The sequence below is a fragment of the Oryzias melastigma genome, linkage group LG19 (assembly GCF_002922805.2).
Source record: "Oryzias melastigma strain HK-1 linkage group LG19, ASM292280v2, whole genome shotgun sequence".
NCBI lineage: Eukaryota > Metazoa > Chordata > Actinopteri > Beloniformes > Adrianichthyidae > Oryzias > Oryzias melastigma.
In genome coordinates, this window is record NC_050530.1 from 18,251,460 (window position 1) to 18,278,259 (window position 26,800).

The following is a 26,800-nucleotide window of genomic DNA, read 5'->3' on the forward strand; positions in this document are numbered from 1 at the left end:
CTTTTATCAAGACTATTGTCAATTTTTTTTTTCTTACAAGAGAAATAACCTTATCGAGAAAATGTTTCAACATAAGTGTAATCTTAGTTTAAGAAAATATGTCTTAAATACTATAATTTTTATTCTTAAAATAAGATTTCTTGGTAAAACCAACTTTCTTACACTATTGCCATTTTTTTCTTTTCTTTTTTTTTTGTTTTTAGAAGAAATTTTTTTTTTATTTTAAGAATTTTTGGCACGTAGAACCCCCCTGAAATCTCAGCTCATTACAAAATCTAACTTTATTTTAAATTAAACAAAAAAAAAGGAAATGCGATTAAGAATCAACTGCTTCCCTGATTGATTGTTGAACTAAAATCTCTGTCAGTCTGCTAATTTAATTTAATGGCAACACTCAATAACAACACACTTTTAAGCATTAGTTGAGCATGAGTTAACAGTTAATTCATCAATTATAAAGCCCCACTCCTACTTTATTAAGCATTTACAAATAGTTTATATGTGTTGTTATTACCACTTTATTCGTATTAAAAATGATTACAATAATGTGCTTATTAATGGTATGTTAAGCCTTAAATCATCAACAATTACACATTTAAAATTAGGTATTAAATTATTTACAAACCAGTTATTTAGAGGTGGTTCTTTAAGTTATAAGCTCATTTATAAAGTGTTGGTAAATAATATAAAAAAACTTATAAATGAGTAATTATAGACATGTACTGTTAGTCTGTTAATAAATCATTTATAAACACATATTCCTGTTGTAACTCAAAATGAATTCAGGTAGTTATAAAACATTAACTGTTTTTATGACCTATTCTAAAGTGAGGACTATTTATGCCTTGTAAAGTCTTTACACATCAGATGTTAGGACTTTGTTATCTGCTCAAAAACAGAGCAAACAACACAGAAATAATTATTATAAAATTGTTGTTCAGTTGTTTTCTATCAAGTTCCACCAAACCTAATCTTACCGGTGTGTGTGAAGAGACTGGGTTCTGTGTTTCGTGATGACCTTTCATGTGTGAATGTGTGTGTGAATGGGTGAATGGGTCTGTGACTGTGACTGTGGGCCCTCGAAGGAGGGTGGAAAGCGCTATACAAGTATACGCCATTTACCATACAACATACCAACATACAGTAATGCAAACAGGCATAAAAAAGTGACTTCAAGAAAGAGGCCAGGAAGCGTGCCGTGCAGCGCTATATGTCCCTTTGAGGGTTATGCAAAAAGAGTTTTGTACTGCTAACAAACAACATTACCCATTTTCTAATCTGTGTCAAATGTGGTTTGGCCTCCTCTGCATCCACATCCAGAACCTGACTATTATGCACAGACTGATTTGAATGCAAAACGTTATCTAGAAGGCTAGTAAAGAGGAACCTTTCGTGCCAAATGCATGAAACAACCCCCCCCCCCCAAAAAAAAATCACTTCCGTTTGGTAATAGTAACAAAACTATCAAGGAAACCACAGTTTCGTGAGACACCACAATCCCGCCTCTTCAGTTTGATGCTGCAGCACTGCATTAAAGCTGCATGCTGTTCAACCTGCTGGAAATCACACCTGCAGTTTACAAAGAAGAGACCCATTCACCTGCAGAGCTGCACAGTGACCCACTAACGCACTGGGGCGGCATGCAAAGCCCGACCACGTTGCTTAAAGTGGCATTAGAAAGCATCTTACTGGTTCCTCTGTTCTTGGAAATGCTTCAGTAGTTTTCACTGGGAATTGTTAATCCTAAATTCATTTGCAGAGTAGCGGCTGGATGGCTCAGGTGGCTGCGTGCAGGACTGGCACATGGGAAACCAGGGTTTGTTTCCCAGGGGGGGGCGCGATGAGCTGAATCTAGTGTGGGTTTTTAGGCAAGATCCTAAACGTAAATATGAAACCAGAGGGCTTGTGCCGGTTCCCAACTCGGAAAAAATACAGAGTTGTGTCAGGAAAGACAAATCTCTGCCTCATCAAATGTTCAAATCCTGTGACTCATTTGCAGAGTTCATAAGTTAGTACAAAAGATAAATTAATGTCAGAAATGCAGCTGACGGATCTGGTTGTAATGGATGAACCCCGCAGTGCGTCTCTTTTGCTCAGGGAAGTCCGCCAGAACTGCCGAATGAGACATTCACTCCAACTGAAGCAGCAGTTGGACGTGGGTGCAGTCCAAGAAACGTGCAGTCAAAGCACCAGCGAGTGATTACTGGCTCTGAGCCCCCTGACGCCCGGCCCACAACGCTCCGCAGATGCCCAGCACTACTCATTGGCTGCAGGTAAACGTTGGATTATCTTTGGACGGACTTGAACGTGTTGTTTGTATTGTCTGCGCCTACATGGATGTTGTTACATATTTGCCCATCTGATTATGTTGGTGTTTCCAGATGAGCTCTTCTGCTGCGAGCGTGTGCCAACGACAGATGGGGGAGGAGGAGTGTCTTGGCGAGCGCTACCACCTGAAACTCTCTGCGGTTCGGCAAGTGTCGGCGCAGCCTCCGTGCCAGGAGCCGCTTTGCTGTGATTCAGCTGTTTGGAGCATCTGAACATACATGTTCATCGCGTTTAATCAAAACTGTAGAATGAAGAAAACAAATAAGCAGCGACGAGGACCGCCACTCCTAAACTGAAAAGGATGACATGAGCTGTAAATGTGAACATCCAGAAAATGCTTAAACAAGCACTGTAGTTTAGGATGTCAGTTTTGTTTTTAGCGCAGGACAGAAAACATTCCCTCCATCGAGACGAGAAGAAACAAACTGATTCTGCACAACAGCATCAATGCTGCCAGACAGGAATCCCACACATGCAGGTTTATTGACAACCACTGTGTGTCTTTTAAAAGAGAAGAATTCCACAGGTGAGAACCATTCTTCTAGAAATATCCATCCAGGATAAAAATATCTTAGAAAAAACACCTTTGAAACAATTGCATGTTTTGGTTTAGCCTTCCAACTACATTTCTGAAGCAGAAACACAGTCCAGCATCTGGACCCAAACTCAGCTTTGTCCTTCAAATGTATGCAAAATGTTTGTTGAAATATTTCTGAAATGTCCTTCTATAAAAAACTCGCATCTAATTTAGGAGCAATAAAAACCAACAAATGCTTGATATAGGCGTCTTGCCAATGTCATTAGTAGAAAAATGTGTTATCATAATGTGTTTATTGTGTGTTGCCAATGAAATGTATACATTTTAGGGAAAATATTGAGCTTCTGTATTCAAACTGGCAAAAAAACGAACACAAATGGAATGCTCGATGATTATCCAACCCTCCATTCTGGGCATGTGCAGACTAACCCCGGGCGCCCACGGCTAGCGTTAGGGATCCGATGTGAGCGCCGCAGTCTTTACATTAAAGAGCGAGAGGAAATCCGACTGCAGACGATCACGTTCGACCTCTACAGTCTGGCCTCTGCAGAGCTGCAAATCTGTTACGTTACGGTACGATACCGTTAATTGTACAGGAGCAGAAAGCATTATATGTGTTCTAAGTAGAGCTGGACGATATGGAAAAAATAATTACAATATCAATTATTTTATATCACAATAACAATATATATCACAGTATAAAAATGTGTACTTTCAGTTATTCTCTGAAAAAAAACTGACAAAAATGTCATTATTTACTTTTCTCTGACTATTTTTTTAAGTAAGATGTAAATGAATCATCACAAATGAGAAACAGTTTTTTTAAAGTGCACATCAATTTCAATTTTCTTAGTAAGAAAACATATTTTTGCAGAGAAGTTTAGCAATAAAAATAAACAAATACAATAGAAAAGAAATGGAACAACAGTTCAAAGAATGCTGGTTGAATGCTTGGCTGGTTGGCCCCAACACATTTTTACCTGACCAAATCTGGACCTCTTTGCTTTTAAGCGTTTGGATACCCCGGCTTTATACCAGCAATACACTAAGATCATGACGCCAAAAAGAATAGAGAATCTACAAAAAAATCTAACAAAGTCAACATTCTCTCAACACTGTGAATAAAAACATTTGATGTCAGCACTAGAAAAACGTTTCTTGCAGCTGGATAAACCACAACATCTGCTCATCGTGTGAATCAATGCTCTGAATCCTTCAGTTTTTTGTTTTTTTTCATGCTTTGAGAGGACTCGCGTCCCCGCTGAACACAACAGCTCTGCATCTGTCGCCTGCTCCCAGCTGCTTGGCTCCTTTGTTGTTCTTTTCTTTAGATGCTACCTCCTCTACTGTTTCGATTCAGTTGCTCCTGAAAAAAAAGCTCAGAATGAACCAACAGTTGCACCAGATTTCCTGGGACTGTTTTTCGTTGAAAATATGTTCATTTGACAGCATGAAAAGACAAAGATGCAAAGCCGTCCGGCAAAACTTTGTTCTCGTCTCATCACACAGCATTCATGTGACCCAGCAAAGCTAGCCTAGTGCTAGTTTGTGGATGAAACGATAAAGATGGCAATGATAAAGAATAGAATAGTTCTTTTGCTCTTAGATTCATTAATCTAAAGGCCTTCGTCCTTATGGGTGGATATAGGCTGTCTTGCATGCAGCCTGATTGGTAGAAATTAGGAAACTAGACAACCAGAGCGTAGTTTGTGTGGATGTGCTACAGGTACTTGAATATCACCTGCACACCTCGTGCATGCAGCATTTGCACGGCCTCAGAGTGTGGTGTATGTGCACCGAACAACACCATCACCCGTCCATCATAAGTGCATACGACTTACATTATCCTTACAAATACTTCCCGATGCATTTACCACACACGTTCCAATTGCATGTTCCGTTTTCATGATGTCCATTGAAGTGGCTGTACGAGCTTCAAGGGAACTGAAGACACAGCCGTTCTATGACCCTCCACGGGCCCGGACAACCCGAAAACCCACAGCAGCTGCACTAACACATTCTCACTCCAAAGTCGTCACATACTGGCGTTTGGTTGAGGTCCCCACCCAAGGCAGTGTGGGCAAACACAGGTGGGGCCACCATGGAACCTACGGACAAACCCACCTGGGGCCCACCAATTTAGCCCAAAGGTAAACTATTTGGGGCCCACATTGAAATGTAGGCCACGTCCCAAGGATCAATGCACATCCGGTTCCGCATCCCGAGGGTTGCGGACCCTTGACTTTACAAACAGCCAGAATGTCAAAAAATGACGAGTTGGGGACACCCAAAACGTCAAAAAGTGATGCAAAAGGGGCCTCAACTACACGTCAATATATAACAACTTGGGAGTGAGAATGTGTTGGCCGTACGGGTCTATCCACATATCCTGTAAATGTGACTAAGGCTAAATTAAAGACACTTTATGTGGAAGCATTTGGTTCCAAAAGTTCACTGAGAAATTAACACCCGAAGTGTCTCTGAACAGCAGCAAAAGACTCACTTTTTGTCAATAAGGCAGTAAAAGGAAATGTCTGTAAATCCAGCAGAAGGAATACACATCTTTGCCAACTGTCCTGAGTCCAGGATGAAGCCTGTCCCTCTTTGAAGGTAACAGATTATGGAAACAAGTGTCACTCTAAACAACTGTGTGCACACTGTGGATTTTGTCACTGAACAAATCTACGTCAACTGTAGATCTCAAGACAAACATCTGGGTGTCAGCTGCAATGCATAAGAACAGAGATTCAATCACATCACTTTAGGATCCGCATTTGCTCTTCCAGTTTTAGTGATTTTACCTTTTAAAACAGGTAGACTCATTCTATGAGTCATACCTCAGATCATAAACGTGATTGATGTGGCGCTTCTCCCTTTGGAGACGGAATTCAAAGGATCATGTGACTTTGCATCAGAAGCAAAGCCTCGATGGAAAACTGTGAACGTGAGCTGAGCTGTGATGACTGAAGGGCGAAGTCCATCAGTGTGCAGATAACAGGAAGATCGCTGACGGATCCAACTGCACTTTTAACAAATTTATTACCCTCCCAGTCCATCATGAGACGGAGGAAAAGTGATATGATCTGCATTACCAAGATGCATTTTTGAACGGCACATCACCCTGAGGCCCGCAGAGGAAAAGAAGAAGTTCTGAGTGTTTTGTCTTGAACTACTGTTTTTTTTTCTCTCTTTGAGGCAGCTGTAAAAATCAAAACGTATGGACTGAGCTGCAGAGTTTTGTCATACTGTACATACAGCGCCTCAGAGGAAAACAAACCTGATACCTACACCTGTGGAAACGAGACACTGTCATCCTGCAGGGAAAACAACACCAGCCTCTCCTGTGCCTTTGTTCGCCTGTCAGAGTACCACAAAAACGCACACACCCCGCTGCTGTATGTGCAGAAAACACCACACTTACTGACTTTTTATCAGCCCGCTTTGTAGTGGAAAGCTTACCTCTCTGGTCAGCCGTCCTCACTTCAGAGTCCTCCCTTTGTGTTCGACGCCAGCTCGATTCCAACACAGGAATTCTGAAATCAGAACACCAGATCCATTAACGTTTCAGGCCTGTACACGGAAACCCGCATGGCCACTGCAGCACGTGATGACCGCCAATACCAGGGATGACGTGGGAGGAGCCTAAGAGCACCAGAGGGGAAAATCCCCCCCAAAGAGGTGCAAGGGCCTTCTTGTCGATGAAAGGCCATGTTAGATTTTCCTGTAACCAGCTTACCGCTAAAAGGATTAGTATTCTAATCCTGTGACCGAATGAAGAGGCTGGCCTGAGGAATCAAAGGGCGCTGAAAGCGTGACTTTAAACTGTCAAGAGGCCACAGACCAGTATCTGTGTGGGAATTCCCCGCTCTAAAGTATATGGCACTGATAGTCCCCCTAATGATCCCTTCAGCCATTAGACCCCTCATTACCATGCAGTTGATAGGGAGTTTTACCAGCATGTCAACAAAAACTATCCTTCAATCTCTACATTTAGTCAAAGATGGATTTGTGACTTGGTGACCATGATGGTGTTCTGCCACCAAATGTTTCAGGAAAGTCCATTTTGGGTTTTATCAGATTTACACAGTACCTGCCACAAATCTTTCACCACTTACAGCTCCAAACCAACACAACTACGGTGGCCCTAAAGTACAAGCTGAATCACTCAATGCAAAAGGAGTTTAAAGATCAAATGACAATTAAAAAAGCAAAGTAAATAATAAAAAACAACATTAAGAAAAATCTCAGAAAGCTCAATGTGAAAAAAAATTAAAACAGAGTATCTTTAAAAATCTACATGAAATGTTAGACAATTAAACAAAAAATAAACCAATAAATGCAGGTATTATGGGACACCACTGACTGAATGGTGACAATATTTTTCCCAAACTTTGGTGAAGAGCTAATTGAGCAGCGGATGTGTTCAAAATCCTCAAGAAATATCTTCAGTTTGAAGATGCCAACAAACTTCTGGTTAAAAAGATGAACAAAGATCCTCATCTAATCAATAACTGCCAATAATACCACCTGTAAGGTAAAAATGTATTTAACCCAAGAGAACTATTCCCAGGTATTTTTTACCCGGGCGAAAGTATTTACGTGATTTTTTCAATCTGTTGCGTGTGATGTGTTCCAGGGTAAAGTCTAACATGTTGGAGGAATGGGTGAACCAAAGGTCAAGTCTAGAGTATCATTATTTTTTTTGTTCTTAAATTCCTAATTTTTAAGCATGTTTTTAGGATTCTCCTATGTTTTTATTTTCCCATTTGTTTCATAAACTTCAACTGGAAATAAAAGAAGACTACTCTAATTTATCATGTGTTATCGTATCTTGATCTATATTTTTTTAATAAATGAAAATATCTGAAAATAATTTATATCGGGTAAACATTTCTCACCAAAAGCGATGGTGTGTTTTTTTTAATAGTAAAACTGTTCTAGAGTGAAATGTTTTTCTTTTCATTTATTTAGATTTAAAGTTATTATATAAGGGTTCAAAGAATATTTATTGATTGAATGGTTGGCATACACACATTTTCCGCTCACCAAATCTGGCTCTCTTTGTAAAAAGTTTGATTCATATTAACATTTAATTCAAATTTCTGGAAATCACCTTAGTTTTCCGAAACATTTCCTTTTTTTTATTCTTTTATATTGAAATTGTTTTATTTTTTTTATGAATTACGTTTGAAATTTTGTTTCTAAAATGCACTGTTGTTTTTTTTTATTATTATTTGTTTCCTTTTTAATTATTCTCGTGATCTTTAATGTTTTTGCATTGAAAGATCTGTTGATGGAATTGACTGTTTATAGCCAACGAACAGAACCTACTAGAGTTAACAATTGAAAAAAAAAAAAAAAAAAATAAATAAATCCCAGATGCAATGAAAAAAAAAATGGGTTTAAAATATTGCTTTTGTTCTTCCACAACAATACCAGTACCAAATCTTTTCACTTTCTTCTATAATTCCGATTTTATCAGAACACATTTGCCATGTTCACTTTGATTTTCTCAACCTGTTAACATTTTTTAATGAGGTAAATTTGAAGGATGCTTAAAGTACAAGACAAGTAAGTGTAGGGCTGCATAATATTAGAAAAACTTGTGATGTGCAATATTAGTGATCAATATTTGAAATGACAATATGACTGCAATACATGACCATGTAGCAAAACAACTAATACATCATTTTAATTTTACTGCATCAGCTTTATTTAAATAACTTCAAAAGAACTAAAATTCTAACTAAAAGTCCTGCTCCAAAAACCAAAAAAAAGATGAAAAACTGTAGAAGGTGGTTTGGCACTGCGTTGATGGATTAAGCAGAAGAATGTGTGGACGGTCACATGATGCTCTAAGCCTTTGGTTATATGGTTTCACACCATCACATCTGCTGAGTTTTGAACTAATACGTAAAGATTTTCCAGGAAAATCTATAATTACCAAACTAAAATCACAATCCGTTTGGAAAGTAAGTCACTTAATTGCCTTAACCCATCATGCATTAGTTCTTTTAGAGTCTAACTACTTCTTTGCATTGCAGAAGCGCTTTCATTTAGTGTCTTTAGCACACAGTCATCCAGATACACAAACTGATGCAGAGCAGAGTTTTAAAACACAAACCTAAAAGGTTACTCGAATGCCTGCTTTATTTCATTACATATTGTTCCTTCTTTCCATCAAAAATTACTTTGTAAATGAAAACATCCACATTTAACAAGTGAGCCATCAAGACGAATCGGTTCATCTACACAGGACACATGACTGCATGCTTTTCTTCAGACATGGAAGTCATTTCGAAGCCCCAACACGAGTTCTCCCATCGTTCATGTCCATGGCCTCAGTCCAAACAGCCAATGCATTTAAATCACTACTTCAGCCTGCAAAAAACGGCGCTGACCCCAGCCTCCTTATGAGACACTTCTGTGTGCTTTCAGCACTTTAAGCTCCCAGTCAGTATTTGCATCCAGCTTTAAATGGGGACCCGAGCCATAAGGGATGCATCGCTCATGAGCCTAAACCATTAAAGATTCACATGGGACAGGATGCATGAGCCTAAAAGTTTATACCGCTGTAATAAAACCTTGATGCAAGTGTCCTAAGTGGAGCCACTGGCCACTAATTACAACTGAGGTAATGTACCATCTCACTCAGAGACACATAAAGCATTCAGCATTATCGAGCTGATCTACAAATGATTTCTTCACATTTTTTGTGCTGGTTTGTAAAGGATTGAATCCCATACTGGGAGTGCAGTACAGTTATTTTCTATGATTGGGATTTTCTACACGTTTGAAGGATTTTGGTTTCTATGAAAAGCTGTTATAGTCCAATTTCTGTATAAACAATACAGAGTAAAAAAAAAAAAAAGCACAATTTCAATTTTTCTACAGAATTCTGACAGATTCTCAGATTTCTGAAGGTGTTATTTTTGCTTGAATGCAGTGTCAATCAAACTGAGTGGCAGAATGCAAACTGCTTTTCAGTTTCCCAGGTTACAGGTCTCACTTAATAGAAGACGACATGGAAGGGGAAGTGGTGTGTATGCATTCAGGCTCATACAACACACAGGGATGCAGACTGAAGCTCTCCTCTTCCTGAATTTTAATCTGCAGGTATTTTATGATCACGAGATGCTTCCAGCAGATATTTTATTGAAGCTAAAAATGATATTAAGAAATTGATAAATGCAGCTTAGAGGGATCCAGATCCCACTGAAAGTCAAAGTTGTTTCAACCATCACAGATTTTATTAGGTTATCTTAATATTATTGTTATGAGCCATGTGCAGAGCTGAAGGCAAACAAATGATGGAACACAGAACGCTGCCATATACAGCTATTTGTTCAAAACAGATAAAATATTTACTGCATTGGAATCTAGCTAATGTAAGAAGGTAAAATGGAGCAACAAATGCTCTGCTTGAAGTTGACAGGTATGCTGGAGGTCCCTCTTTTTATGAAGAGGTAAAAGGAAAAGGGCTTTTAATATAAATGGAGGCAGTTGGCTTGCTGTGGCGACTTTTCAAGGGAGCGATCAAAAGGTTGGCGCTCTCATTCCTTTTCGTGGGTTGATTGACAAATGCTTCTTAAACGCTGCTGGTTCCATCAGAGTGGCGAGTTCTTGACGTCTCTTTGAATGAGTACGAAGTCCAAACTGAGGTAATGCATTTTCTGCGCCAACAAAATCTAAAACTTCAAGCCCCACGTGATGCTTCAGAACCAGCAGTAAAAGAGATTACGAGTTGAAGGAGGACATAGTTGGTTTTACTTTAAAGTTTGACCAGATCTCAGCATTTTCATTTGTTCATAATCATCACATCCCCAATTTTACATCCGGGTCAAATTCTTAGTCACATGCAGCCATACGTGGTAGACGGTAGAACCATGCTTTTTTGTTGTTGTTGTTTTTGGTTGGCTAGGCTTGTAGTTGATTTTAGACTAAAGGGACTACACCTTCAGGGAAGCGCAGGTGAGTCTTCCAGTTCTCTTGAGCCTGATAAATACGATTATAGGAAGGTCCAAGCCAGGCAAAAAATGCCCTTTTTCCAGTTAAGATTCTGTCAATGGGGAATACTTTAAGCTTCTGGGGCATCCTGATTTTTGCCTAAAATCCAATATGGCGTCCAGAAATCCAATATGGCTGCCTTCAGCATTTCATTGTACAGCAACTTTTTTCTGGTTCACTTTACACCCCATGAATGTATTACAAACAGATACAAATATGATACTAAGCTATCAAGCAAACCCATCAAAATTAGTCTGTAGTTTCTCCTTAACATCAAAACGTCATAGCGACGCAATAAGCTTCTAAAGCTTTTTTTCTGGTCCACTTTACAACCCATAAATGTATGATGAACAGATACAAATATGATGTTAATCTATCCAATAAACCAATGAAAAGTGATGCAACTTTGATGTCAAAACGACGTCATAGCAGCGTGCTGACCAGGACATCAATTAACTACTTCCTTTATGTCGTTTCCGTCCGTTCTTCCATCCCTGAACTAATCCTTGTTCAATTGCAAAGAAACGCTTCATATACAACTTTTCTCATGTTGCAAGCCGCTGGACACCTTTTGGTGCTAAAGTGACTGAAATGTAACCGAGCGAATCCTTTCGTCATCAAAACCAAAAGATTTGTCAGAATAAAAGATCGTTCATACCGCCTTGACTAAACTTTACAGCTCAAATGATCAAAAGTGTGGCTGAGAGAATCTGATTATTTTTCAAAATAAACAATTTTTCAAAATAAAAGGTTGTTCAAAAGAAAACAGGTATAATTAATGATTTTCTCTGGGGCCCAGAGCCAATTGATCACAGTGGTTGGAGACCACAGGTACAGGGGATGCTGTTGTATGTTGTCCATATGTCACAAAACTAATCAGTAGTAACCCAGTGGATACTTAAAGACGCCCACAAAAACTATGCTCCGATGGTCAAATTTCCTCATTTCCGATTCAAGAAAAACAGCATTTATGAGCAGTGTGTGGACAAAGTGTCTAGGTTTCACCCTTGCATCTTGATTAAATGTCTGTCGCCCAAAGCAAGCCAGAAGAAAAAATGTGCATGAACATTTAGCGATCTACAGGTTCACCGAGCAGGCTACGATCTTGCTTTTTTTCTGCAGGCCACCTGTTTGCCTCACACAGATTTGCCCATATCCACCAGTAGGAGCAGTTGGGACAAAGTCTTTAACCATTGTGCAGGGCCAAAATAAAGACAAAAGAATTCTATTTGAGTGGAAGCTACAGAAACATCACAGGGTGTACAGTATATAAATAGGTTGCTTACTTAACAAACCAACTTGAAAGCCTTACTATTCCTGACATTGTCATTTTGGAATGTGTTTGTGGAACACTGATGGAAGAACTTGGTGAACTGGTCACTTGGTACATTCTAGGAGTCGGTTGACCTCAGTTGCCACCAGCTGAAGCACCTTAATCACCACAGCTCCTTTCCAATAGGAGGCTCAGACTTATTAGCGCAGTTCAATTGAGGACACCTGCATTAGTAGTTACAACAAAAGTTCATCTCCTTTTTCACCAAAAGTTCTTAAAATGAAATCACGTCTAAAAAGTTGTTCATCTGATTCACAACAGCTTACTCCATGCTAGAGAAAAACGAGGTCAGTGGCTTTCATGCCTCTGCAGAAATGTCTCATTTTAAATCTATCCTGGTGGAACTCAGCGAAGGTTAATTAAGGCAGAAACACATGCTACCTCTGCAAACACAGAGAGCTGCAGAAATCCATACAAACAAGCAGAACAAGTCATCTCTGCCATAACAAGCTGGGGCAACTCTTTGGGGCCATACAACTAATTATCAGGGTAATCCATTAGCTAAGGGAGCTCTGAGGGACTCAGGAAAGGATAAAAATGCATTTGCACAGGTGGGAAAGATAACAGGAACAGACACTTGGACTGAAACCCGCATTGGACGCGGTGTGGAGGAGAAACAAAAAGATTTTCCAGTAGAAACATCAAACTTCAGCTGATCAGTCGGGACAAATTTTGCAGCTGGGAAGCCTTAGCCAGATCTTTGTTTTTGGGGAGGGAAATAAAAATTTACTGCAGCAGACAGTGTTATACAGTTCTGGTGAAATAAATCCCAAAGATAATCAGGACTGGTATAAAACAGGTTCTTAAAAACAGCAATAAAGTCCAGTTCTGACACAATGCCACAGGCCTCTGAAGGACAGTCTGACTCTTTTCAAGATGATCTATCCAACATCTGGTCCAAGTTCAGCAGCTCTGCAGAACATCACAGTCTCACGTGACGTGGAGCTGGCTGTAAGGACAGGTCAGGCTGCTGGGAAACACCCATGTGCTGTCTGCTGCTCTGACCTTCTGAACACAGAACGCAGGTTTTTTTCCTGAAACATTTCAACTTTTCCTGAATAGTAATACTCCCTCTTTCTGGCTAGTCATTAGTAAAACGGTTTAGAAAAGAGGTCAAATCTTTCAGAGTCTCCCATTACACAACAGAATCTGGTAATTTTCTTAACAAAAGGTGTTTTTTTAATCTAAATCTATGAACTGTATCACTCTTCACCCACTGCTATTAAAGTTTAATGAATCTTAACTGGGTATAGGTTCTGCCTCTACTGACTGTAGCAGCAATACAACCTTGGAAAATCCTGAAAAGTTTGGATCTGGTTGATATGCTTGTCTTTTCAGAATAAAAGTTCCAGGGACTCGTGTGTTTACCTGAAGCCCCAGAGGAAATAATTTAGTTAGTTTACAAACCAATAAATCTAAGTTCAACGAAAACTGTAAAAAATATTGGAAAGAGTTAGGATTATTGAGATAAAAAACATTAAAATACTAATATTAGCACTTTACTGCTTTCTTGCTTAGTGCTACGTTGACATTACCCTTCACAGATCCAGTTTATTTAGTTTGAAGAGCTGAATAAAAGCATCAGTGCACGTCTCCGTGTCTGGGTTCAGATCTCCGAGTGACGCGCTGTCAGGGGAAGGCAGTATGGCAAGCCTAAAAGATAAAAAATTGTAAGGAAAAGTGGGCATGGCAGCGCCTCAACTGATCATGTACTACAGATAATAAGTATTATTTGAAATATTTAAATGTTCCCACAGTCAGTTTCAATACTACAATTAATACTAAAAATAACAAAAGTTTAATTTTAACTTTTTCATTTTAGATTTAATTTGGACATTGGGGGGTGGGGGGTGTAAGCAAAGGGAAAATTGTATAGTAGGCCTTCTTTTATCTCAGTCTTTGTGGATTTGGTCTCCAGACATGTAAATGTAACCAGAAACTACATGTTTTTACATTTTTATGGTCAAAGTTCAAAGATGTGCGAGTGTATATTTATGCTTTGAAGTACTTTAGATATATATATTCTCAAATATATGCTTTAAAGCTCTTCAAAATAATAATTTTAGGCTTTTATCTTCTTGTTTTTTCCTGTTGTTTTTTTTGGTTTCACTTTTACTGATACGAAAAATGATCCAAACAGTGACCCTAAAACCGTCACACGATCCGAACCGTGAGTTTTGTGATCCGTTACACCCCTACTGTGTGTACATCGCTTCACACTGGTGCCACTCTATAACCACCAGGAGCAATGTGGGGTTCAGGCTCTTGTTCAAGGACGATTCGAATCAATCCTGTGATATTCTGATCAGAGGTGGATCGCTCTAAATCTGCACCATGGCCTCCCCATTACTCAAATTTTAATTGAACCATAGCTGGTCATAAGCTAAACTTTGAACAGTTGGAAATAACAGGAATCCTAAAATGTGTTTTTTAAGCAACAATCCTGAATATAAATAACTCCTGAAATTAAATAGAAAAACAACAAAAGTCTCTTTGAGCACAAATATGAGGAAACTTCATCGCTTCCTGCTATGGGTCTGGCAATGAATGAGTTCCGACTAGACTCTGGCTTCATCCCGTTTCTGATAGCTGCTGTCGCACCAACAAGCAGGACTTTGGAACAGAAGCAGCCTAAGTGCTCCAGATGCCAGAGGAAATCCTCACAGAGGAAATGTTGCATGCTTGCTGACACTTCAGTAAACCGCTCTCCCAATCACATCCATATGTTTGCATGTTATGCTAATGACTCGGAGTTGCTTAAGCTCCAGGACTGTGACTGTGTGCAAGTGCACCCTCTGGGATTTCTGTACAATCAATGCTCGTCGTTCACAGGACTCCATATTTGGAGTTTAGAGGGGTTTCATGTATTCTATTAGCTCTCATTTAGCCATAATCCAATTTGCTGATCCTTCTCAGTTCTCTGTGCAGAACAAGTCGTTTTGACGTTGGATTAATTCAGCATACTTTTACTTTTAGAGGGGTCCAGTTTGCATAATTTAAAAGCTTTGCTGTTACGCGCGGACTCTCGTGCACGCTCAACGGTGCTGTGAGCCAAGGTGGAGATTGATCTGCTGGGTTGCGTCCAAATTAAAGCTTGCCATGTCTGCAGACATGCCAAGCTTAATAACTCCACTCTCCTTGCACTTTTCCTTGGCAAGAGAAACAGAGAAGATAAAAAAGCATAAAGAGAGACAAAGCAAGGAAAAGGAAGAAAGTGGAATGCCTGGCTCTCAGATGTCTGACCCATTTTCAACTGCAAGTCCCCCTGCTCTGTTTTTCCTCTTTACTTCCCTTCTGCCTGAACACTACAGTAAAGAGTGTCACTGACGCTATTTGTTGCATTTGTTGAATTTAAATATTTTAACGCAAATGCACACAAAAAAACTCACATTGGAACCACAAAACGGCCATTTCTAGAGTCTGAAAACATGGTATGAAGTGTTTCCGCTCGCATCTGTTTTTCATTTTCTCTGTGAGGCTTGTTGTGCATTTCTTCACTCAGTGCTAGCCAGCCACATGTACTGTATGAGTTCATCATTATGCATGAGATGGGTTCTACGCACAAACAGACATGGTTCAATAATCAATTATTTACCCTCCGAACATACACAGCTGTTTCTCTCTGATAATAAATTCACTCGTCAGAAAGTTACTTTAAGAGGGAAAAATACACATTTAATGCATTTCTGACACACTATATAAACGCATAATAATTCATAGTTTAAATTTCTGAATATTATATATTTTGCAATGATGAGGAAAATACTTTTAGCTGTTAGCTTGAACGGTTTGCATCTTTTAGCTAACCTTCAGTGAAAACTTTACTAAAGTTTCTGCCTAGGGTTAGCTAAATCCACACCAAAACTAAATCCCTCAAACCACAACATTTGGTAGAGATGAAAGTTTCTCAGAACTCTGGTGATTACTCAAAAGGCCAACACTTGTTCTTCTGAGCACCAGGGTTTCAGTTTTATTGCAAGTGAACCTGAGTGTGAATCGCCAACAGTGTGAATGCATCGGACTATTCAGCTGACCAAAGAGTGAAAGTAGACCAAAAACAAAACTGTATTAAGCAAATTGGAAGAAATGTAAACTCTGTAAAATCGTAAAATGTAGGTATGCTATGTAGCGAATAGTAGGTAGTCAGAATTAGATAACATAACATTTTCTGACATTTTTGTTTGCCTCCATACAGTGAAACCACCCAACCAGTTGAACCAAATCCATGGCATTAACTTAATCAGAAAGTCAAACTGAAGTTGGGAATCCAGGGTAATTCAATTATGTATAACATAACTGGAAGCTGGAAGTTTACATTTGCTCGGGCAGTTCTCAATGTCAAAAGTCTAAACAAAAGCAATTATTTAAAGATTAGCTGACCTTAATGAATGTCTCAACTCCTCCAACTGAACTGACTTTTTCTCGACTCATCAGTTTTGTTTCAGATGAGAAACAGCAGTATGAACCACTTGTACAATGTATGCAGTAGACATTTTGGAATTTAAGCTTGAATTAGTGATGCAGATCTGGAGAAATTACTGTAAAAAAAACTAAAATCCATGGAGATTTGCAGATATAATATTAAGATATAATATATAATATTTTACTTTTTTAATATTCCTTGTAGACCATCTCTTGAGAAAATGCATACATGCTTATGTGTAAAGGAAAGAGAAAAAACAAGTGTTTTTTTGTCGTCCCCCCGCCCCAAACGAGTGAATCTGGTTCTGGTTCATAGCTTATTGTCCTACAATGAAGATGATCTGGTTTTGTTGAAATGATCTGGACTGAGTTGGACGATAATAATCTTAATAAATAAAGCTTTGTCTGATGTTGCGTATAGTTCTTTGACACAAGCTCAGTTGTGAACTGGTGCTTCAAAAATAAACTGAATTACACCAGTTTGAGCTCTCTTTTTTAAGTTTAGTTACCATTATAAAAAAAAGTAATTTCCCCACAAAAATTCACTGAACTGATAACTAACAGATACGCTTGCAACAGAGTTGAGAATGGAATTGAAAAAATCCATGCTTGTTAAGTCTGTCCACTCAGTGCAGGTTCACTGAAAATGACAACCTTTTCACTAGAATTCCAGCTTACTCTCTCCTGTAAACCCACATTTTGCTTTTGCATGTTCAAAATGTATTTTACTGTAGGTGGAAGCAGCCGGTGTGTCTTTCGTACGGCCCAGAGTAAGGAAATACCCTGCTGAAGGAGCCCTCGTCTTTCCATTGTCTCAACTGAAAACGTTTTTACTGCATGGGGCCCCACTTTCCTGTCAATCAGCCACGTGCAACAGCATGCAAGCATCTGAGTTTTGAGGCAGAAGAAGCTTTTTTGTTGTTGTTTTTATTTAGAGGTTCCAATAAAAACTACAATAATAATAATAAATTCCCTTAAAATAATACAATTCTAAACATCTGAATCAACACAAATCCTGATTTCCTTCCTATGAAATAGTCAGCTCTGCAGCAAACATTCACTTTCCTCAGACTTTTAGGACTTTTGAAGGCATTTTAAAAAATACAAAAACAGTTTTTTTTAAATTGCAAAGCAGATGCTAAAGCTTCAAACCGCAGTGGAGAATCAGATTTAAGCTCGGAGGATTGGATAATACATTTAAATGTATCTCACTGTATCTCACTGAAGTGATATGCATCAAGCCAATGCAGTAAAAACCACGTGTGAACCAAACACTGGAATAACTTTGGTAGAGGGCAAACATCGCACCGCGGGGGTAGTGGGTAATGTGGATACGATGAAAATCTACCCTTCCATCAAGTCATTTAGCAGATGCTTGCAACCGAGGAGCATAAAGCCACATTTTTTTCCTCACCTTCCCCGCTGTAGATCTGCTCACCATGTTTGTATAGTATTAATCATTTTGGGGTGCCTTTCTGTCACTTTAGGACACTACAATAAAAAATACACACAAAAGTAAGTAGAAACACAAGTGTGACATTTCTAAAGTCTGAAGGTAGTGAGCTTTAAAGCCTGGGGGGCAGAGCTCAAAGTAAAACAGGCACAACGGGGAACAGTCAGGTGAAGAGGATTATTTAAGAACACAAAGGAATAGCAAGATAAAGGGGATCAGAGAGATATGGAGGTCAAGGTCACAAAAGGGCTGTGAAAGTTAGTGGAAGGGCTTTAAACACACACAGAAGTGGACTGAGAGTCAGAGGAGCTGCTGGAGAACAGGAGACCTGTGGTGGATGGAAGAGACTCTGGTGATTGTGGACCAGTGGAAGATTAAGGAGAGCTTTGTGAGTGAGACCAAAGAGGAAAGAGTCAAAATAGCCCACAGACAGAGCTGGGAACAAAAACAGGAGTAGTACGAGGGAAGGAGCTTCCAGATGACAGACGGCGTTACTATTGTAAGACTTGAGGATGGCATCCTCTTCATCTGTGGGCGTGAAGAGCAGAGTAATTATCAATCTCTGGTTTGGAAAGTGTGGATTTTAAGCCAACAGAGACACTGTTTTCTTTGGTAGAAAATACATTTTTTAAATTAATTTGCTTGTGAAAAGAGGAAGGTGTAAATTTGGAAGTGGATGAACATTATATTTCTGGTGTTTTTAAAACTTTTTACTGATGATGGAAGACCATTCAAATTCAAACTTGCATTTCTGAGTATTTCCTTCCAAATTAGTGGCAGAAAAAAAAATATATTTGAAAAAGACAGTATATGTGATGTAGAAAATACGCTGGGCGGACCACAAGCCCTCTGCTCCGCTCCAGTCTGATGCATCCACTTTTAGACGAATAGATCTATGTACGTCAATCTGGCTGTACGACTGGATAACGCTTTTATTGCTCGCCATTTTTGCTGCACTGATAATGTTGGATTGGGGGAGTAGGAGCTGCAAGCTAGCAGGGGAGCATGTAAACAGATGGGTGACATGAAGTGGGGCGGGCTTGCTCCACACCAATGGTCCTGCCCACAGAGGCCTCAGAGTCGAATTTCTAATCAAATACTGCTGCTCTGCAGTAACTATGTTCAAAGAAACTACTTTTTATTTTGGCTAAAAACTCATAATCCTGATGAAAAGACCACTGGGAAAACTTTTACAAAAGATCAAAAGATGGATAGAGTGGGATTTTAATATTGGAAATAAATGCCACACTGGCAGAAAATGTCAAGAGCAAGTAGACAAATGAAGAAGAGGAGGACCCCCAGGACTGAGCCCTGTGGAATGCCTGAAGGCAGTAAAAGGGGAACTTAAATGAGTGGAAACTCTCAGAACTAAGTGGACTGTTCCGTACCACTCCCTGCCATACTGGACGGGACCGCTCAGTGGAAACAAGACTGAAGATTGCAATAGGGTCAAGGATGATGAGACAGACAGAAACTGGACTGAAAATGCTCATGGAGTTTATTTTGAGACAGGTGGGGGTGAAGCTGAAATGTTTCAGTCTTTTTTATAAATTCTGGAAACAAAGATTTCATAAGATTTTAAAGGCACATTTATTGAAGAGGTTAGAGGAATGAGCTCCAGGTTTTTCATTAAACTTGGGCCCGATGCAGCAGCTTTTAGGGGTTTAGGAACAATCCCCGAAGAGAGAAATAAGGCTGTATCCCGGCAGAAATAAGAAGTTCAGCTGACAGCTGGATGGTTTGGATTTGAGAAAGATCTGTAACTGCTGAGGTGACGGGGAGAGGCTACGAATATAAGGAGGTGCCGGAGTTTCAGATAAGATACTGGGGAGAATTGTGAAACAAGATGTGGGTGGATTTGCTGAAACATATCATTTAAAGAAAAACTCCAGTGAATTTTACTTCTACAAAAATGTATTCCTCAGAAAGAAAATCTAACAAACTTTAGAAATGTCATTTACATTATGATGCGAGTAAAAATTGGGTTGCATTTGCTGTTTGTGCCTTTTACACCGTAAAAGTCTTAGTTTTGGTTTACTGAGGAACTTGCTATAGTTATCTATTGGGTTATTGTAAAACACTTTTCCCCAAAAACTGATGGTGTTCATTAGACAGCAAGTTTACTTTTTAAAATGTTTTACTTTTAACAAATTTGAAGTGAATTTTGTTTTAGATGCAGGTTTTCTGAGATTTCTTTGCCAAATTTCAAATATTTCTAATTATTTACAAAACAAAAGTCAGAACATTTCATCATGATATAAAAGAAACTTGAAGGTTGGATTTAAAAGCAAACGTCTTTTTCAGAGAATTCTTAGTGAGAATAAAAACCTGCCTTTATATAAACAGACAGATGTGATAAACAGATGTTGCAGCGCCACAATTTCTTAAATAGTCAGTGGACTTGTTCTGTTTGGAAAAAAACTGCGTAATACTGTAAAAGAGCAAAGTCACTATACAGCCTTACATCTTTAGTAATACTGCCTCCAGTTTGATGATTTAACTGACCTTCTTCTCGTGTGGCCAACTCAAATATGTGCATGTGATTTCTGCACAACAAATATGAGGTTGTGAGTGAAAAACCTGCCATAGAGCTTATCTAAATCAGTCCTAAATCGTATCGTCCACCCAAACAAATGATTGTGAGTACAGATGAAGCTGTTTGTTTGCTTTTTTTCAAAGATTTGACAACAGAAAGTCCACTTATGTTTGGATTAATATGCCATACACCTTGTTAGCTTGTCATTAGGTGGATTTAGCTGCATCAAGGGGATGAGGATGTAAAACATTTCCCGTCTTGGCAACCATTAAATGTTTCTGCTGCACATTTGCTGCAAATCTTGAGGGATGACACAGCATGAGAAAGTGCCAATCTATAGAGAAATGACAAAAGGGGACGCCTCATATCAAATAATCTCCCTGGAACAGATAGGGGTCTGCCTGCAAACTGACAGAGCAGCAGAAATAACAAGTGAAAATAATGGACAGTAAACAATACACCTTTGCTCTATGCAAACATAAGCACGGCTTCACACGGGCCGACATGCGCGCTACGTGACGTCCTTTCTGGTTTGACTGTAATCTGTTGGTAGGAAGGATTTGCACACAGGCAGGAGTGGAAGGTCAGCGGGGTGGGAGCTGCCCAGCTTGGCACAGGACGACACTACAGCTGTTAGTCAGGGAATGGTGGCTTTGGAACTGGAGCTCATCCAACCTGGACAAAGGTCAGGGACTCTAGTGAAAGAACATCAGCTCCAGTTGGAGCTTCATCCCACAACAACACCAAGGTCGCACTCTATGGTTATCCTGACCCTTCTTCTGGTCAGATCCATGGACAGCCTTTTTGATGGAGAAAAAAAAAGTTTTTCTTTTTTTTTTTTTTATTTCATCATAATCGTTTTCTAAGACATAGTTTCTGCAGAGCAGTAGTAGTTTCTTATAATTTGTTGTCCTTGCTGTTTATGTGCTCTCCTGCTAGCTTCCACCCTCAACCAAACAGATGCCAGCTCGGACAAGGAAAACAAAGATCACCAGCGTCAATGGATCTAGTTTTATACAAGTGGATGTATCAGAATGGATTGGAGCAGGGAGCCATTTTTTCTACGTCACAAATAAGCTCTTTTTCAAATGGTATTATTTGTTGTGTTCCTGATGCACAAAGATTTGAATATAAAAAAAGAAAAACACTCAGCAATGCAATTTTTAAGTTTAATTTCTTTTAGGGCGTGAAAGCGGTTAAAAAATTGCGATCAGTCACGATTAATCTATTTTTTGTTAAACTTTTTATCTGCAAATAATCACAAAATGAAATCACACACAATTTTGTAAATTTAGAACGTTTATTTTAAAGTAGTGCTGTCAATCCATTAAAAAAATATATCAAATTAATCACAATTTTGTGTTCCACTTAATCTCTATCACAAAGTTTTACTAGGTAAATACTATTTGACTATATCCGTCTTTTGAACAAAAACAAACCAGAAAGAACATTTGTCCTTAATTCTTATTGTCCGAAATGTCTAAATTTATCAAATTAAAAACCCAGAAGTGTTTTTGTGTCAACAGTAAGATTGAGGAGGAAGTCTAAAGACTTTTATGACTAGAGTATTACTCAAAGAAAAAGCAAATATGCTGATGCACAGCCATTAGAAACACCAAAAAAAACAACAACAAAAAAAGATGAACTTCTCTGAACTGATGCTTTATTTAACCTAACATGACAATCAGCATTTATATCGCTTTCCTTTGCCGCTGCAGTCGAGGCTCAGTGATGTGTTGTCGTGTTACTGTGACAACGCACCGGACCATGGATCAAACAAAAAAATAACAACACTGATCTACTAAAAACCAATTGAATTTTTCTTTATTTTGCAAGTGACCATGGTATATGTGGGTTAATACCTAACGAAATATTTTAAGCGAAATACTATTTCTTTGCCAGTTGTAACTCATTTTAATTTTAATTATTTTTGATTAATTGCGTCCATTCACCGCTTTATTTTCTTTATATCGTCCGGAAAATACCAGAAAAATATGTTAAAGACAACAAAAACAATTTTTATCTGTTATTTCAGGAAGATTTCACTTTTTTTTACCTTAATTTTATTTCCATTTGCTGTTCACCAGACATAAGAAAACTGGAATAGTTTTTTTATGTTTTAGGCAAAAATTCAAATTAAGCATTTCAAACTCTCAGTGAACTCGCAACAACACACAGACCTTTGGACAGATTTGGGTCCATTACTCCACTTATTATCAGTGGATATCAATACTTTGTGGATGTATTGACCAGCTCATGGGCTGGCCTTGAACCTTTGGTCCCCCTTTACATCAATCCCAGTTGTCCTTAAGTCATTTCCAGCTGGAAATCCTTAGAACAGCATCCCCTGTTAAAATAGGCCCAAAGCCAGAGTCTACTGACTGATCTCCGGATAGTCCACGGATATTATGTGATATTGTATTTAATGACATAAAATGACTAATGTGATTAATTGAAGGTTCGCCAATGTTTTTATCCACATTCACCTAGATTTAAAAGGAAAATCATTCTAGTCGTGCAGCACAGTTGGCCACTTTCTGCTCCATCCCGCCATTCTGGCAATAAACAAAAGCCAAGCACTAAACAGTCAGAAACATATCTGTACAAACAGGAAGCTGGCAGGTTGAAGTAATCAAAGTACTTTTGTCTAAGTGTGTGTAACAGTGTGCAAACTTGAAGCTGTGAAATTTTAAGTGATAACATCTTCCCCTGGAGTGGCCTGGAACAGATACTGCAAAAGCATGCTTCTACATGTTTGCGATGCTCAAAATACAGCTTGCCCACATCTTGGTCTACAGTGCTGCCAAGCTAAAGGTGCTTTAAGGTCCCCCGCACTGTGACTATTGGGTTTCTTTCTGTCTGGGCCGGCTATGCACAGGGAAACCTGACTCTGTGTAAGAGATCAAACACTTAAAATGCCTGGTGCAGAAATACAGTGCAACACAAGCAGCCTGCTACATATACAGCTTGCTACAGTCAACCAAAAACAAAAATTCATCTGCAGGGGTTTCAATTTCAGAAGACACTGGTTGGTCTGCAGCAGTTAGTGTGTGTGAAAGCCAATTTCAATCAACCTAAAACTGAGGTTCTTGAGTTACATGCAGGAAAACCTTAGTGTGGTCCTGAGACGGCGTGAACGCAAATGACTAACCCACCAGACCAAAAGACGGGGCAAACCAAAGATGGTATGTAGCGTGACGTTAGCACCAAGCATTGCAAGAAGAGCAGTGATACATCCCACAGCTTATATCACGCAGGTTGGAACACGGCGCAGTGGAGGAGGTCAAGGCACTTAGCATTACAAGATAGGTAAGGCTGTAGTGGGACAAGCTGGTTTTCTTTTTTCCTGCTTCCTTTTTTGCTGCACAGAGCTCTTTTTCAGTGCTCTCCAATACCTCAAATGAGCAGACATTGTGAGACATTCCCAGGAGGCTTTGCCTACTCAAGATGAAACCAGTCCAAATGACACATGATGATTTTTAACATTCCTCAAATATTACAACCAGAAATATCCTGATGTAATAAAAACACCATCTCAAACCATGCAATAGCTGCACACTTGACAAGAAAAACATGCTTAATTTGGTTGGAGTGTGTTACGAATCAAAACCCAAATCCGCTACACAGTGGAACGAGCTACAACAAGAGAACACACTAGGGATAAACATGACACAATACACAGTAGGAGGAGCAGTTATCAAGTTAACAAATTTTTCATTTTTGCTTAGTCAGACAACGTGTAAAGCGCCCTTTTACACTGCACAGAACCTTCTTGCATCCGCTCCTTGTTAACGTGCATTCACAACGACCGCGATTCGCATGGCCGGATAGTTTCATGTTAAGTCAATGGCATAGACAATCGGAAGTCTCGAATCGCGATATGAGCGGCAGGTGCGGCGCTGAGGTCAGTCAGCAGCTCGATTTAAACAACGTGGTCCCTAATGGGCTGCTAAGCCAAAATTTAATATCTAAAGTTTGACAGGTCGCTGCGTCGCATCCACCAATCAGGAACTCAGCTTTAGGCATGTGACATTTTCAGTGACTCGATCAGTGACTAACGTTTTCAGTGACTCAATATTAAAGAATATTAATCCAAAGCGAGCGTTTTTGTCCAGAACTATCATCTTTTCCATTTCCGCTCTGGAGCCGCGTGATTGCAGAGCTCATCCGGCTACTTTAGGGAAAAGGCGGGATACACCCAGGACAGATCGCCGGCTATCGCTCTCGCAGCAGAGCTCACTCGCTCGATGCGCCACTAGACAGAGAGTCGCTGCGGGGAGTGGAGTCTGCCGGCTAGAGACATTAAAGAAAAAGGAAAAAGATCTCCTAATTTTATTTTTTTCCCACTCAGGTAAATACGACACAGTGAGCCTTCAAGCTCAGCCACAGAGACACAGAAACACAGTGGAAGCAGGTGTCATTCACACATAGCCCCTGAAACCGGGAAAATCTTTTCTTCCTTTCTTTACCATTGTTGAACTCTTCACAATAAATAAACCTTATTTCTCCAAATCTTCTGTGTCTTCCATAGATTCTAATTGAGATATCCACAGAAACCATTCCTTATAGCATCATCCTAAAATATTAGTTGGTAGCTCCTCCCATATGAGGCCGCAGTGTCAAGCTCAGGAACACATTTTTTTTGACAGGCGACGAGCAGTGAATTTGTCGCACGACAAAAGAGAGGCGGGGCACGCAAATTTATGGCGCGAATCGCGTTCGGTGTGAAAGCACCTTTGCACTCAGCTATCCAGGCGACAGCCCTCCAATCAGCTGATGCGCTCCAGCTGTCCCACCTCTCAGCTGATTGAGTTGCTGAAAAGACAAACAAGGAACTGGAAGGTCGTAATAAGTGAGTTCCATTCTATGCTCAGGCTCAGTTGGACAAACCCTGCCAAGGCTGGGTTGTAAAAGTGGGCCACAACAGGGCCATGAAATGGACCTTGCTAGATGTACTAGTAGGAAATTCTCCAAAGCTATGGTATTCATTATATGACACCCTAGTTAAAAAGATACCATCAGCTCTTAATAAGAACCTCTTTTCTAAAGCCCTTAAGGCCCTTCTTGGTACCATCTACCCAACAAATCGAGTGGGATATATGAACAGTGACATATGGACTCAGACCTGGATTATTTAAGGAAATGTGAGCACTGGCGAGTGAGAAGTTGATGCACAATTGAGCTGTAGCAATCTTATTTGGTGTACAGGTGCTTCGTAATCAGCTTTTTACATGTTGCCCCTTCATTTCATCCAATGATGAACAATCCATTATCCAAGAATTTGGAATTGAAACAACGTATTTTCTCTGAAGTTATTTACATGAAGGCAAAACAAGCGCAAAGCTAAATAAGCTTTGGCTGCCTGCTATATACCAGTATTAAATGATTGGCAATAGTTGAGGCGACTGATATGAGGAATGCGCTTGCTTGCCAGATCAGCAAGTCTACGAGTTCTTGTGCAAACACATGCATACACACGGACACACGCCAGCGCCTCAGGGTGCTTGGCATAAACTGTGCATTCTAGACCTCCCAGTGTGCAGCCCTCTCTCCCTGCAACAGGTACAGATTTCAAATACGCTGCACGTCCACCGCCTGCACCTCACGCCCAACTGACCCCAGGTATACTTACAGAGACCGAGTGTGCTCATATTTCAACTTTCTGTTGGTATTCATGAGCAACATCGTGCAAGAAACTGCTCGTCTCACTCAAAAGATCGTTTGCATTCAAAGGATTAGTTGCTTTCACGGTCAGGCTGCAAGCACAAAGCTCCTTATTACAGCTTTTGACTAGTTATTTCATATACAAACATGTCTAGAATGCATTAGAACCTCAGACTTCCACAGAGGGAAACAAGTGTGATAATCCTACAAAAAAATAACCAGGGATGTTTAATTTACGAGCTTCGTTTCAGCTCTAGCTCGGAGGTCTGTTAATCCTCTTAAGCTGTATTCCCTCTCAATACTTTACAGGCAAAACTGGAACTAATTGTCAGATTATCATTGCTGATTATTATTTTCTGCGGTAATTAAATATTTGGATATTCAGATCATTAACTGGCAATGCATAAAATTGAGCCTAGGGTTGAGTTTTATCAAAGCTCAACCCCACCTGTATATTTTTAAGGAAAAATCCATGTGAGAGACTTTTTTTCTCTAAATGACTTCTGTCTCAAAAGAAAG

The 26,800-nt window shown here is 39.5% G+C and overlaps 1 protein-coding gene across 1 annotated transcript in view; it reads right to left on the reverse strand.

Annotated features, from left to right (window-relative positions):
• The window catches only part of LOC112154145 (thyroid hormone receptor alpha), a 165,172-nt gene that overhangs the window by 127,493 nt on the left and 10,879 nt on the right, over positions 1-26,800 (reverse strand). The window contains exon 2 of the mRNA XM_024284860.2: positions 6,326-6,399. The gene's annotated coding sequence lies outside the window, so the exon portion shown is untranslated. The remainder of the gene's footprint in view (positions 1-6,325; positions 6,400-26,800) is intronic.